This window comes from Callorhinus ursinus, unplaced genomic scaffold (assembly GCF_003265705.2).
Source record: "Callorhinus ursinus isolate GAN/ISIS: 27379988/994484 unplaced genomic scaffold, GSC_fseal_2.0 scaffold33, whole genome shotgun sequence".
Classification (NCBI taxonomy): Eukaryota; Metazoa; Chordata; class Mammalia; order Carnivora; family Otariidae; genus Callorhinus; species Callorhinus ursinus.
In genome coordinates this window covers 5222041-5238218 of record NW_027397095.1, presented here as the reverse complement: position 1 = coordinate 5238218, position 16178 = coordinate 5222041, and the positions used below count along the sequence as shown (strand labels likewise).

General features: G+C 39.5%; 1 protein-coding gene and 1 pseudogene across 2 annotated transcripts in view; both read right to left on the bottom strand.

Moving 5' to 3' along the window:
- Positions 1-16178, bottom strand: part of SMARCA1 (SNF2 related chromatin remodeling ATPase 1) — a 433394-nt gene that overhangs the window by 215067 nt on the left and 202149 nt on the right. The gene's annotated exons all lie outside the window — the stretch shown is intronic.
- LOC112809166 (actin-related protein 2/3 complex subunit 5-like protein pseudogene) lies at positions 10786-12425 on the bottom strand (annotated as a pseudogene).

Genomic DNA, 16178 nt, shown 5'->3' with positions numbered 1-16178 from the left:
TATTATTTCTCTTCTCCTGCTGAGTTTAGGCTTTATTTGCTGTTTTTTCTCTAGCTCCTTTAGGTATAAGGTTAGGTTGTGTATTTGAGACCTTTCTTGTTTCTTGAGAAAGTCTTGTATTGCTATATACTTTCCTCTTAGGACTACCTTTGCTGCATCCCAAAGATTTTGAACAGCTGTGTTTTCATTTTCATTTGTTTCCATGAATTTTTTAAATTCTTCTTTAATTTCCTGGTTGACCCATTCATTCTTTAGTCGGATGCTCTGTAGCCTCCATGTATTTGAGTTCTTTCCGATGTTCCTCTTGTGATTGAGTTCTAGTTTCAAAGCATTGTGGTCTGAAAATATGCAGGGAATGATCCCAATCTTTTGATACTGGTTGAGACCTGATTTGTGACCTAGGATGTGATCTATTCTGGAGACTGTTCCGTGGGCACTAGAGAAGAATGTGTATTCTGTTGTTTTGGGATGGAATGTTCTGAATATGTCTGTGAAGTCCTTTTGGTCCAGTATGTCATTTAAAGTCTTTATTTCCTTGTTGATCTTTTGCTTAGATGATCTGTCCTTTTCAGTGAGAGGGGTGTTAAAGTCCCCCACTATTATTGTATTGTTGTCAGTGTGTTTCTTTGCTTTAGTTATTAATTGCCTTATATAATTGGCTGCTCCCATGTTAGGGGCATAGATATTTACAATTGTTAGATCTTCTTGTTGGATAGACCCTTTGAGTAGGATATAGTGTCCTTCTTCATCTCTTATTATGGTCTTTGGTTTAAAATCTAATTTGTCTGATATAAGGATTGCCACCCCAGCTTTCTTTTGGTTCCATTAGCATGGTAAATGGTTTTCCACCCCCTCACTTTCAATCTCGAGGTGTCTTTGGGTCTAAAATGGGTCTCTTGCAGACAGCATATCGATGGGTCTTGTTTTTTTAATCCAATCTGATAGCCTGTGTCTTTTGATTGGGGCATTTAGCCCATTTACATTCAGGGTAACTATTGAAAGATATGAATTTAGTGCCCTTGTAGTGCCTGTAAGGTGACTGTGACTGTATATTGTCTGTGTTCCTTTCTGATCTATGCTGCTTTTCGGCTCTCTCTTTGCTTAGAGGACCCCTTTCAATATTTCTTGTAGGACGGGTTTCATGTTTGCAAATTCCTTTAGTTTTTGTTTGTCCTGGAAGCTTTTTAGCTCTCCTTCTATTTTCAATGACAGCCTAGGTGGATATAGTATTCTTGGCTGCATATTTTTCTCATTTAGTGCTGTGAATATATCATGCCAGTCCTTTCTGGCCTGCCAGGTCTCTGTGGATAGGTCTGTTGCCAATCTAATGTTTCTACCATTATAGGTTACATATCTCTTCTCCCAAGCTGCTTTCAGGATTTTCTCTTTGTCTCTGAGACTCGTAAGTTTTACTATTAGATGTCGGGGTGTTGACCTATTTTTATTGATTTTGAGAGGGGTTCTCTGTGCCTCCTGGATTTTGATGCCTGTTTCCTGGCCCACATTAGGGAAGTTCTCTGTTATAATTTGCTCCAATATACCTTCTGCCCCTCTCTCTCTCTTTCTTCTTCTTCTGGGATCCCAATTATTCTAATGTTGTTTTGTCTTATGGTATCGCTTATCTCTCGAATTCTGCCCTCGTGATCCAGTAGTTGTTTATCTCTCTTTTCCTCAGCTTCTTTATTTTCCAACATTTGGTCGTCTATATCACTGATTCTCTCTTCTGCCTCATTTATCCTAGCAGTTAGTGCCCCCATTTTTTATTGCACCTCATTAATAGCCTTTTTGATTTCAACTTGGTTAGATTTTAGTTCTTTTATTTCTCCAGAAATGGTTTCTCTAATATCTTCCATGCTTTTTTTCAAGCCCAGCTAGTATCTTTAAAATCATGATTCTGAACTCTAGGTCTGACATCATACTAATGTCCGTATTGAGTAGGTCCCTAGCAGTCGGTACTACCTCTTGTTCTTTTTGTTGAGGTGATTTTTTCCATCTGGTCATTTTGTCCAGAGGAGAATAGATGAATGAGAGAACAAAATGCTAACAGGTTAACAACGTCCCCAGAAAATATACTTTGAAGAAATCAGAAAAGACCTGAAACCAGGGGAAAAGAAAGAAAAAAGAAAGAGGGAAAAAAAAGATAAGATAAAAACAAACAAAAACAGAACAAAACAAGAAAAACAGCATAGGATCAAATATGATCAGGTGGTGCAGAGATCAGTGCCACACACTAGATTTTGGGTGTATTTTGGTCTGTTAGAAGAAAGGGCCTCCCAAAATTTTAAAGAAAGACTTATATATGTACAAAATAAGGGTTGATATGATGAAGGGATGGAATATGACTGTAAAGATGAAAATTATAAAAAATTTTATAAAAGGAATTGATAAGATAAGAAGTTGTTTGAAAAAAGAAAGAAGAGGATTTAAAAAAAAAGAAAGAAAGAAAGAAAAAAAGGGGAGAGAATGTGATCAGGCAGGAGACTAGAACAAAGCCATACACTAGAGATTTAGGGTATATTTTGATCTGTTAGAAGAAACTGTATCTCAAAATTTTAAAGAGAGAACAACATATATATATGCCAAAAATAAGGGTAACTACTATGAAGGGATAGAATATGACTCTAAAAATGAAAAATAAAAATGTTTTTTTAAAAAAGGAATTGATAAGATGTTGATTGAAAAAGGGGAAAAGAAAAATTAAAAAAAAACAGTTAAAAAATTAACTTTGAAAGACTAAAGAATCACGGTAAAAAAAGGCCATGAATTCTATGTGCAGTATTCCCCTAGCGCTGGAGTTCTGCCATTCTCATTGATCGGTAAACTTGGTCTTGGCTGGCTGTTCTTGCTCATCTTCTGGGGGAGGGGCCTGTTGCTGTGGTTCCCAAATGTCTTTGCCGGAGGCGGAATTGCCCCGCCCTTGTCAGTCCGGGCTAAGTAATCTGCTCGGGTTTGCTCTCGGGAGCTTTTGTTCCCTGCAAGCTTTCCGTATAGCTTTGGAGGACGAGAGTGAAAATGGCGGCCTCCCTGTCTCCGCCCCGGAGGAGCAGAGAACTCAGGGTCCCGCTCCTCAGTGAGCCCCCAGAAAAAAGCAATCACTCCCGTCTCCCCGGTTTCCAGCCACACTCTGTGCTCACCCGGCCTGTGACGGAGCATTTCTATCTCTGGCACCCGACCCCGTGTGGAGTCTCCAAACCCAGCAGATCCCTGCGGTGCGCTCCCGCGCCACTCCTACCAGGGGAGGAAGGGGAGTCTCCCTGGATCTGCTGCTTGTTGGGTCCCTGCTGGAGGAGCAGTGGCCCGACTGTGTGACTGATCACAATTTATGGCAACCCCGAGCTGAGAGCCCGCGCCTCGGCTCTGTCTCTGCAGCCAGCTTCCCTGCTCCAATACCTGGGAGCTCTGCCACACTCAGATACCCCGGTCTTTCTGCGACCCCGAGGGTCCTGAGACCACACTGTCCCGCAAGGGTTCCACCCCCCGCTTAGCCGCTGGAGCGATGTCCCTCCGCGGAGCAGACTTCTAAAAGTTCCGATTTTGTGCTCCGCAGCTCTATCACTTGCTAGAGGCGGCTGCCAGAGGCCCCCTCCCCCACCGTCTATTCTCCCGAATATCGCCTGGGATTCACTTCTCTGCACGTCCTTCCTTCCAGAAAGTGGTCACTTTTCTGTTCAGAGAGTTGTTGCTACTCTCCTCTTCGATCTCCTGTTGAGTTCGTAGGTGTTCAGAATGGTTTTTTCCCTATTCAGCTGAATTCCTGGGACCAGACGAAATCCAGGTCTCCTACTCCTCCACCATCTTGCTCCGCCCCCAAGTTCAAAATGACTCTTTTGCACCAACAAAGCCTGACTTCCCAAGTTCATCCACCATGAGAATCTTAAACAATTTGTTGGTAACCAAGTAGTTAATCAAGTCCCTTCTTGGGAGAATTGAAGTTTCAGTTCCTGGAAGGTCCAAAGCAGAGGAATACTGGCTGTTGTGCACAAACCACCCACAGGATGCTTTAAAGGACTCTTGACATGTTGGAGACATTAGATTCAAATTTGCTATTAAGCTGCTGTAATATTGTTCAATTTCTGAAATGATTTTGTGATCTTTAGAACGATGGGATTTCTCATAGAGCTCTTTGGCCTTGAAACATACTTATTCACAACATTTGTAATATGCAGCGACATTCAGCTACAGCAGAGTAAATAGGTTTAAAACAGTGCATTCTGCCTGCTGGAATGCTTTATCATTATACTTTGGCATCCTCAACTGCAATAAATGTGGAAATTTGGAATTGAAGGGCTTGATTTTCAGTCTCATTGGCCTCTCTCCCTTTGAATTAATGTGCTGCCATTGAGTTCAGCAATAAACATCTCATGCTAACAGAGAGAAAATATCAACTTTCTTCCTGTGCATATGCGAATTTGGCAAAATATCAGTAAGAAGGCAATATAAAAGTAAAAATTATTTAGCCATCATGAATATTAGAAGGTGAATTTGATGCATAACTAACACCCTGCAGAATTTGTAGTTCTGGCATATTGGACGAGGTAAGACATTAATTGAGTTAAGCTTTGGAAGAAAACCCTTTTTCTATTGATAAAAGCAAAGTAGTATTCTGAATGCTTTTCTCTAAGTAATATTACATTTAAATCACCTTATCATCATCATCATCATCAACAAAGAATTACTGTTTAAAATTTCCTGTTTCTAGGCATGCATAGTATAGAGAAGGCATTATACATATTCTCCCATTCTTAGCTCTAGTGTCTTGCCTGGTTCCTCTCCTCTCTCGTTGTGCCACTCCCTTGGCTAAAGCCATTTGCAAAATGAGCCACAAGCTTGGGACCAACATGTTCCTTATCCCTGCTCCAACCATGCAGGGCAAAAAATGCTAATTATCCCCAACTTTCATTTCCCCTTCTTCCAGTTTTAAAGCCACCCGATCCAGATGCCACCAGGCTTCCACCTCACCAAATATCTTGTGTTTGTGCATTCTTTCTGCTTCTAAACTCTGCAGTGCTGTTCTCCTCTGTTCAGGAAAATTGTGCCCTTGACAGGTCTCCTGATGCTGGCCATCTACCTGAACTGCTTCCTGTTGCCTGTACTAGATTTTTCTGGACATGAAGCTGAATCCATTACTGAGTTGGGATCTCCCAGACATGTTGGTTTAGTTTCCCGTTCCAGATCTTTCTTGCCCTTGCCCATCATGTTGCCTTCTAAAACATCTAACACTGTTTCACACATTTACCACTTAACCATACCCTGACTTGTTTATGACCAACTATTTACTTCATGTATTCTTGAGTAAAGTCAATTCCTAACTTTTCCTCTAACACCACCTTCCAATGGGCAGAAAGAACCATTTATATACAAAAGGTCATGAGAGACTATGGACTCTGAGAAACAAAGTGAGGGTTCTAGAGGGGAGGGGGGTGGGGGGATGGGTTAGCCTGGTGATGGGTATTAAAGAGGGCATGTACTGAATGGAGCACTGGGTGTTATACGCAAACAGTGAATCATGGAACACTACATCAAAAATTAATGATGTATGGTGATTAACATAACATAATAAAATTTAAAAAAATATACAAAATGTCAGACTGGGTAGCTCAAGAAAGCCTGTATTTCAAGAAAATTATACTTGTATAAGGTACATTAAAATGTATTTCTAAAATCCCTGAAGGTTATCAAAGGCCAGGACAAGTGAGACACTGCCCTTGGATGCAAAATGTAAGGAGGTAGCAAAAGACTCAGAATCAAGATAAATAATATTTTAATGCAACCATTTTTTAAATAAAAAATAATACAAAATACATGATGAACAAAATATCAAAATTTTAAATAAAGACAGGATCAGAAAATGGCAGTATCTAGCCATATTGGGGCCTGAAGGCAAAAGAAAAAAATCAGCAATATTGATTGTCATAAGTAATGTTCCCTGCCTTCTAAAGATGAAGATCCCAAACAAAATGGAAGCCTGAGTTGCTACATGAGGATGTAAACTGAAGAAGCTCAGAGAAAAGTTAAATTGCTCTCTGTAAGAAAGGAGACAGGGTGCCTGGCTGGCTCAGTCAGTAGAGCATGCGACTCTTAATCTCAGGGTCATGAGTTCAAGTCCCACATTAGGCATGGAGCCCACTTAATAATAAATAAAATTAAATAAAAATAAAAATTTAGGGGTGCCTGGGTGGCTCAGTTGGTTAAGCGACCACCTTTGGCTCAGGTCATGATCTCAGTGTCCTGGGATCGAGCCCCACATCAGGCTCCCTGCTTGGCAGGAGGCCTGCTTCTCCCTCTTCCACTCCACCTGCTTGTGTTCCCTCTCTTGCTGTCTCTCTCTCTGGCAAATAAATAAATAAAATCTTTAAAAAATAATAATAAAATAAAAATTTTTAAAAAGCAACAGAAAGGGGATAGAAGTAAAATAGAATGTAGGAGGAGGCAAGAGAGCAGAGGAACTGAGGAGACAGGAAGAGTAGAGTAAGAAAGAGGGGAAAGACCTAAGGAGAGTTAGAGACTTTGGGAGAGATATGTCCAATGAAGGAATCAGATTAAGTTTTACTCTGTGGTGTGCAATGTAACCAGGTCTTCCATTCCCCCACGAAATGTCAGCAAATTGCACATTGCCCATCAGTGGAAGTGGATTTATTTGTGGGATAAATGACAGAGTGATGAGTCTTATCTCAGGAAAAGCATAGGGCAAAAGAAGAGGCTACCCACAGGGAGTACAGTCTAAACCTTCTTCATCTAATCACTCACAAAGCTCTAGTAATGCTACCTCTTAAATATTTCTTTAATCTGTCTACTTTTTTCCATCTATACTGCAATTATCACCTTAGATCATCATCATCTTTCACCTTAACTATTGCACTAACCTTCTAACTGATCAAGGTTTCACCTCCCCTGCTCTTCAGTTCATTCCCCATGCTGCAGTTCATTTCTAAAAACCTCATGTCACTCCCACTGCTCCTAGGATAAAGTTAAAATAGTTCAACGTGGCTTTCAAAGCTCTTCAGAATCTCACCCTGCTATTATCTTTTACCATACCCCATTATAATCAATGCACCAGCTACAGTAGACTTCTTCAGATTATTTGAATGAATACACTATGATAAAGTTGGGAAAATTAAAAAGCATAAAGGTAGTATTTGAATGAATGCACCATGATAAAGTGGGGAAAATTAAAAAGCAAAAAGGTAGCACATAGTAAACAAGTTGCGAGTTCAAGAGCTATACCTCAAAATTATAATAATTAAAGGAACAGTAGGATAAATGGAAGCTAATCAAGTCTAAGATCTGCTTCATTACCCAAAGGCACTCATTTGGTTTATGGTTTATCATTTTTTCCTGTTTTATTCTGTAGTTCAAGTCACCAATAGTATGATATTGAAATAGAAATTAAGTTTTTTGGCTTTGACTGAATTATAAATGTCCCATATAAAGATGGAACTCTGGTTATTATATCAGCAGCACAGAAGAAACATTAATAAATTCTTTAATCAAAATCTTATTTACATTTCTTTTGTGAAATATTCATTTCTCTGCTTCAAACAAGATGCATTACTTCCATTAAATTCATTAATACCCATTAGTAATGGATAATATGTTTGAACTTTCCATATCCTTAGATTGACCACAGAGACACATGCTCCACAAATACTGGCATGCTCTCATCTAAAATCAAGGTGAAGGGTCTATCTAAAGCTAACAAAAGCCTATTCTTCTCAATAGAGGTATAAACTGAGCTTAGACATATGGATTTTCTGGTTGTTCTCTTTTCCTTACAGTTTTGTTGCTCTTGGATCTGGAAACTGACCTAAATTCTATGCTATGCTGCCCAATATGGTAGCCACTAGCTCGCAAGGCAATTTAATTTCAAATTAATTACAATTAAATAAAATTTAAAGTTAAGTTCCTCAGTCACACTATCCACATTTCAAGTGCTCAATAGCCGTAGGTTGTCAGTGGCTACTGTATTGGACAATGCAGATACAGAACATTTCCATCATTACAGAAAATTCTATTGGACAGAGCTGCTCCCATACATTCCAAAGCCTCCACATCCCCTGCCCCAGTACAGGGATCAAACGGAGATCTAATTTCTCGGTTCCCCCTCTCCCCACATTCTGAAAGATTTAGATATTTTTTTAAATCCCCTATTACAACCTAGCCTAAGTCAAAGTGGAGACTCTGACAGTTTTATTACTACCTTATCAAGTCATTTCATGATTTTTAAGAAATTTTTATTCTAAAAACCCATTTATCCAGACCAGAATTGGTAGCTGTATGAAGTCTATTAATTTAATAGAAACTGACTTCCAGCACATGGTTCCTGGCTTCCTTGCCCCCTGATGTGCTCTGTACCCAGCAGCATTCACAGTATATGTCCTTTCCAAGAAAGTTTCCTTCCATCAGCCACATTCACAGACCCATTTAAAATCATGTTAAGGCATTCGCTTTATGTTTTCACAGTCACAGGAAATTACCTCTTTCACTTGAGTTTCATTTTTTCCCTTCCATTTTTTTTAAAAAAGACTGTCACCCATGGCAATAAAGCATTTGTGCTCTCTGCAGTTGGATAATTGGAGAAGAAACACTGACAGGCATATTGCTATATCAATAATGCACTGCCCTTCACAGACAAAAGGTACAGCTACTGACCCACATCTAGTAAAGCACAAGCCTTGAACTGGGTCTCCAGTGGTGAGAATGGGTTTGCCTTAACCCATCTGATAATGATCATTTGTGTAATAGCTGTGTAGAGTTTAGGTGCCAACTGTGGCCAGAATAGGGCTCAATCTGTGGTAAGGGCCAGGACTCAGCTTTAACTACAGTCAGGAAATGATATTGTGGCCAGAATCAAGGCTCAACTTATATCTAATGCTGATGGTCAGAAAATACATGAGGATTAGGGATTAGTAGTCATGGGTTTTAACCCTCGGACCTACCAAGGTACAGATAATAATAGTTTTTGGCAGAAATCTACAACTTTCTCCTCTACTCCAAGGATAGTACATTTTTGAGGTGTGTGTGCTGTCAATCTCCCATCACATACCTACAGAGCAGACATCACTAATGGGTCGTGGCCTTCTTTCCTGCTGTGTTCAGATGAGGCCTCAAATGACTTCACCTTGCAGTGGCCTATGCAGCCATTACTATCCAATCAGAATTGGCCCCAAATATAAAACCTATTTTTCATCTTTGCTCCAGAGAAGTCCATGAACCAAGCAGCAAATTACTCCTGCAAAGAAGACCGTTATGATTCTGAACATTTTTTGAGATCAGAAGAAGGTATGGAACAACTTAAGGGTAAGACCTGAGGCAAATCAAAGTATCAGGCACTCCCCTGATTCAAAGGTGAAGAGTTGGCACAGTCTGAGGAGGGATGGGTAAAAGGCAGGGAAGTGTTATTCCCAGACCAACTGCCCTAGTCCGAACTTTACATACTGTTGGAAGTAACATGGTTTTGTACCAATTGGATATATTTGCACCTCTTTCTACCTTTTGCTGTATGAGTCACTGAATAGTTTCAGCTCCTTCTTTCTATGAGCAGCCACTGAGGCACCCCCAAAAATAAGATCCAAAAGATTCAACTTATTTTGCCATCCTCTAGCAATGACTTTGACCAACTCAGATAATCTAGAGTAGCACCGTTCTTTTCTGGGCATGCCTTTCAGTCACTGGAAAGCATCTTCCTGAGTTATCTCTTTTCAATTTCAGGACTACACATATGTAATAGATTTACTGTCTTTCCAGAGACTTGGTCCACGATTCCACTGGAAGCTTTAGTTCATCATGCTTGAGAACAAATGGCTGTTATAGTTTTAAGTTCTCAAACTTTCTCCAACTACAATTCCAAAGAATCTCAGTGATGGAAGAACCCTTAAAATTCATCTTGTCTAGCCACCTGTCTATTACTTGAATCTCCTTCCCAGCATCCTCAACAAGTTGTCATTAGGTGATTCTTGGACCATTCCAGAGCCAGAGCCAAACCAACAACCTTACCCAAGGCATTCATTCCATCAACATCTTTCACTGTACATTTCCCTATCAGCAGAGTTCCCACTTCTGTATATTTTTTCCTTATATTGTGCCCAAAATCTCTCTCCTGATTTCTTCTACCAATTGGCCCTGCTTCTGCCTCATGATACCTTACAAAAAATGGAATCTGTTTTTTACTTCTGTATGACAGTCTTTCAGATGTCTGAGGACAGTTATCATGACCATCACTGTGCCTTCTCTTCTCCAAGCTAATCAAGCCCTATTCCTATGACTGGTAGCCATCAAGTCCTTTCACCATCCTAGTCATCCTTTTTTTTTTTTTTTTTTACTAATAAGCCAAGAGCTTTATGATGTAGCAGGCACTTTACAATGAATCCAAGAGGGCCTGTCTTCTCTGGGAAGACAGGATGTCTGTACAAACCCTCGAAGTTTTACTTCAAAAAAACAAGCTCTCCCTTTTACCACAGCCTCTGGATCTGTACCTGCCCAAATTGCCCTCCCCCATTTGAAATAGGCAGAGCACACAGGTATACTGACCAGCATTGGCCAGCCACTCCAATAGACAGTTACCACGTCAGTTCTGTGTTACTCGTGGACAAAGGCATAGACTATCAGATCCTGCAAAGGATTTAGGAAACAGATGAGTTCTCCCTCTACCTTGAAAATAAAATACACTTTAGCAGATGCATGTCCTGAAATAGTTTAGTTGGGAGTTCCTAGGAAGACGGTCCATTGTCAATCCCTTCTTTATCAGCCTGTACGTCCAAAATTCTTCTCAAGGTAACATGAATCCTTTTACTTTTTTAAAACAGTCTTTCTTCCTGTAAGAACCCTTATAACAGAGCCTAGTCCTCCTACTGCTAATGCCTTTTCATGCCAGTGGAGTAACACTGAGCTGCTGTTTTCTGTGGGCTTCTCAAACCCTTTATAAATGTACTTCATTAGCAAGTAAATGCCATTTCTGTCCAGTGACTGCACAGCCTGCTCAATTGCACTGCTCTTAAAGTTTGTAAGCACGTTCAGCACCACATGCTAGGCTCGTTCCTTCATGGCTTGATTCTTGGTGTTGATAGGAGAGTTCCATAAGGCTGCATGGAATGTCTGAAGCATGTCCCCTTGCTACAGAAAGCCATCCACCTCGCTAGGGTCCGGGCCTGGCTTGGCTGCTGCCGCTGCCACCTCCTCCTTCTCATCTACGAATTTGTTCTCATCAAACTCGTCGATGTCCAGCTGATGGAAGCACGAGGACAGCATGCTCTGGGCTGTGGCGGGGACTCGGCGCCCACTCAGCCGGCTCTGCTCCAGGTCCGACCTCTGCTCTACCCCACTCGGCATTGGCTCAGGCTCGGGCCTACCTAGTCATCCTTTTTTAAGCATGCTTCGGCTTATCAATCTCCTCAAGTCTCAGAACTGGATGCCTTTAAGTTTGGCTTGATCATAGCTGTTAAGTCAAAGCTGTTATTTTTCTTTCTCTAGCTATTATACTTCTATTGATGTAGTTTTTAAATTTATACTCCTTTCCTTTGGAAATCATCTCACACTCTTGACTCAGAGAGCTTCCTAATCACCTTTTCCCTCCTTCCCAACAGTTCATCCAATCTATCAAGTCTTCTTTTAAAATACTTCTTGGGTCTCTCCCTTTCTTCCATTCCAGTAACTCCCAACTATAATTTGGGCGTAATCACCTCCTGAATTACTACAGTGGTCTCCTAACTGGTCCTCCTCTCTCTAATCTTTCTCCTATTCCTATTCATCCTCTGGCCTACTGCCACTTCCTAATGCATAATTTTGATGGTAGTTTAGTATAGTCATTCAGGGCTTAGACTTTGGAGCTAGACTATTGGGTTCAACAAGCTCTACTGTTTATGAGCTCTGTGAGCTCGGGGAATTCACTTAACCTAAAAGAGCATTATTGCATTCATCTTTCAAATATGGCTAATAATGGTATCTATCTCCCAGAGTGGAGTAAATGAGATATCACATACAAGTTAGCCTCAGGCTTGGTGCATAGTAAACATGCAATATGTGTGAACTATTATTATTATATCTGCTGTTATCACCCTGCTGATAAAAAATCCCCAGTGTTTTCCACTGCCTATCAAAAAACTGAAATATCTTTTACAGAACATCTGAAGCTATAATGCCAAACTACTATAAACCAGCTTGATTACTTTGAACAAGTTACCTGTTTCTCCACCTATAAAATGAGGGGGACAGATTAAATTATCTCAAATGACCCTTCAAGACCAGACATTCTATAATTCAACCTTTCTAGTCATTTTTCCTTTCCTATCCAATTGTACTAATCATAGTTCTCAAAAAAAAAAAAAACTGTCCTTTCCAGCATCCATGTCTTTGCTCATGCCATTTCCTCCATTGGAAATGCCACTCCCCACTTGTCCTTCAAGATGTTGTTCAAATGGTATGCCCTCCATGAATCCTTCAATCAGAAGAGATCACTCTCTTCTCTGAAGTCCAAGAACTATGAGTTTCCTTGGCTCTGTGATACTGTTCACATTCTACCTATGGACATATGTCTTATACCCCCCACCAGACTATAATACAGGTACTGTATCTTTTTCAGCTATGTATTCAGCTCATTGCATTCAGTACTATGCCTCTTACATTGTAGGATATTACAATGCTTATTGAATACTTGAAGAATGAAGCTTTGCTTATATGTGACACAGAATTTTCATCACTTGATAGTGTATGTATCTTCAACCAATTCATGTTTCTTTGACATATATTTTAAAGAATATTCAGGAACACAAAAAACAAATAATCCAATTTAAAATAGGCAGAGGACCTGAATAGACATTTTTCCAAAGAAGACATACAAATGACTGACAGACACATGAAAAGATACTCAACGTCACTCATCATCAGGGAAATGCAAATCAAAACCATAGTAAGATATTGCCTGACACATATCAGAATGGCTAAAATAAAAAAGACAAGAAATAACAAGTGTTGGCAAGGATATGGAGAAAGGAACCCTTGTACCTTCTTGGTGGGAATGTAAATTGGTATGGCCACTGTGGAAAACAGTATGGGAGTTCTTCAAAAAATTAAAAATAGAAATACCATATATCAAAAACTAATGATGTAATGTATGGTGATTAACATAACATAATAAAAAAAATAGAAATACCATATGATCCAATAATTCCACTACTGGGTATTTACTCAAAGAAAACAAAAACACTAATTCAAAGAGATATATGCACCCCTGTGTTTACTGCATCATTATTTACAGTAGCCAAGATATGGAAGTGTCCATCAGTAGCTGAATGGATAAAGAAGATGTGCTATGTATATACAATGGAATATACCCAGCCATAAAAAAAGGATCAGATTTCTGCCATATGTGAAAACACGGATGGATGTAGAGGGTATTAAGCTAAGTGAAATAAGTCAGACATATACCATATGATTTCAGTTATATGTGTAATCTAAAAAACAAAACAAACAAAAAGCAGAAACAGACTCATAAATACAGAGAATAAACTGACGGTTGCTAGAAGGGAGGGGAGTAGGGGATGGGAAAATGGGTGAGGGGGAGTAGGAGGTACAGGCTTCCGGTATGGAATGAATAAGCCACAGGGATGAAAGGCAGAGCATAGAGAATATAGTCAATGGTATTGTAATAGTGTTATATGGTGACAGATGGTAGCTATACTTGTGAGCATAGCATACCGTATAGACTTGTTGAATCACTATGTTGTACTCCTGAAACTAATGTAACATTGTATGTCAACCATCTTTCAATAAGAAAAATATTCAGGAAATCAGCAAATGCCCACCATACCCATGCTGAGCACTGGTTGTACATTCCTTATTCCTTTGGAAACTTCTAATTACAGATGTTTAGACAAAAGCACTATTTTTAATAAAATAATTTGTTCCCTAAAAATGAATGTGTCAGAAGAGTTAAAGTCTAAGAACTGTAACTGTAAAGTCTAGAAACAGTTAAATTCTAGGAAATTGAATAAGGAGAGAACTTAACCAAATCAAGAATGCTGAAAAAACAAGGAAGACCCATCCTCTCACCTAAGGGAAATAGGTGCTGGAGCCTGCTCAAGAAGATGGGCTGAATGCTCCATGAAGATCTCCTGTGACAAACCTCTTTAGCTATAACATCTTCAAATATCAAAATAGTTGAAGTTGTGTCTCCCTCATACATAGGGGAAGTGTGATGAGGGGCAGTGCTCAGAGGTTTCCTTACATAAAGCTCTATCCCACCTGTCAGCTTATGTGACACAAACTCTCAGAAATCCCCACCATTACTCATTTTGTCCTACAATGATACTGCAATCCTTGGTTTCTGATTAGACACTGTAAAAAGGGAAGGAGTATGAAAGACAGCACAGAAGACACTACTTAAGCTACAATTTTGTCTAAGGCATGAGATGTTATAGTGCTGAGAGTTTTGAGAAACATCTATAAGTTCCTGTGGGCAGAAATAACCTTGCCTCCACTCCCTTACTATGAGGGGAAGTCCCCCCAACTTTATGTAGCATTCCTTGGAGATGGAATATTTCAGAGTTGGGAGACATTCCTCCATACTCAATATTATCAGTACAAAGCCGTAATACATTTTGATATTTGTCAGTATGTGACCTCTCAGTCACTTTCCACCCTTCAAAGCACTTTCATATACATTTTTATTTGTTTCAAATACTGGAAATAATGACCAGTCACTGTTCTGAGCACTTAACATGAATTACATCATTTAATCCTTACAAAAAACCCTATGGAGTAGGTGGCTATTATTACCCCCATTTTTAAAATGTGCAGATCAAGACATGGGGAAGTAAATAATTTACCCAAAGTCAGACAGCTAGTAAATGATGAAGCCAATATTTACACTCAAATCTGCCTAACTAGAGTCACCACTATTTAACAAATATAGCATACATATCATAGTATATTTACACTTTGTAACCTGCCTTTTCACTCAATAAATATTATAGAACCTTTCTTTTTTTAATTTTTTTATTTATTCATTCAAGACACAGAGATATAGACAGAGAGAGAGAGAGAGAATGAGCAGAGGGAGAAGCACAGGGAGGGGGAGAAGCAGACTACCCACTGAGCAGGGAGCCCGATGCGGGGCTCGATCCCAGGACCCTGGAATCATGACCTGAGCCGAAGGCAGACGCTTAGCCATCTGAGCCACCCAGGTGCCCCAATATTATAGAATCTTTCAATGTCAGTAAATATAACTCTACATTGTCATTTCAAATGCATGTGTAGTATTTCATATAAGGCTATACCAAAATTTACTTAGTCTCTTATTGATAAAAATTTTGGTTATACCTAGTTTTTCACAATTTTAATATTATTGTGCTAAAAACCTTCTATGTACATAACATCTTCATGCACATATATTACTATTTCCTCAGAATAAATTCTCAGAACTTTTATGTCACTTTCAGGATGTGACAGGAATGATCTATATAATATTCCAAGGAAAGACTCCAAGGAAAGAGCCAAGCAAATGGCCTTATAAAGTTAAGCACAAATTCCAAAATGAAGATGTGTTTAATGGAGAGTACAGAAAGAAAAAACAAAAGCAAAATAGCAAGTATCAAAGAATAAGAAGAATTTATATACAGAGTCAAGGAGGTAAGTGAAGAAGAGAAATCTAAAACAAAACTAAAGACAGGACCTATGAACATTTGAGAATGAGTGAGTAAGAGAGAAGAATATTGTCTGGTGGTGGCCTCAATGGACAAAATGGACAGATTGACATTGTAAAATGAGAAATTTGGATCGTGAAGTTCTTTTCAGAATTAGTTTTGGAGCAGAGAGAAGGGAGGGACCATGGTCTTATGTTGAGGCACCACTCAAAGGAGAAAGAGACAGCTAATAGAAGAGCTGACATGAAGGATCCAGAAGTGAGCAGCAGGATCCAGTTGTTGAAAAAGAGAAATGCTCTCAGCCCTGCCAGTCTCACTGCTGAGTTCAACACAACATTGGAGGACAGAAGTTTCAGCAAAGCTTTAAAGGCTGCTGTTTTCAGTGGCACCTGGGAGGAAGGGGAAATGGCCTTCAAGATGACACAAGGAATCCAGCTGCAGAAGGTGCTGAAACTGGCAGAATTCATACTTCTCAAAGTGCTAGAAACAGCAATAAAGGGATAGGCAATATTTGACTGACAAGTATTAGAATTTCTCTGAAAT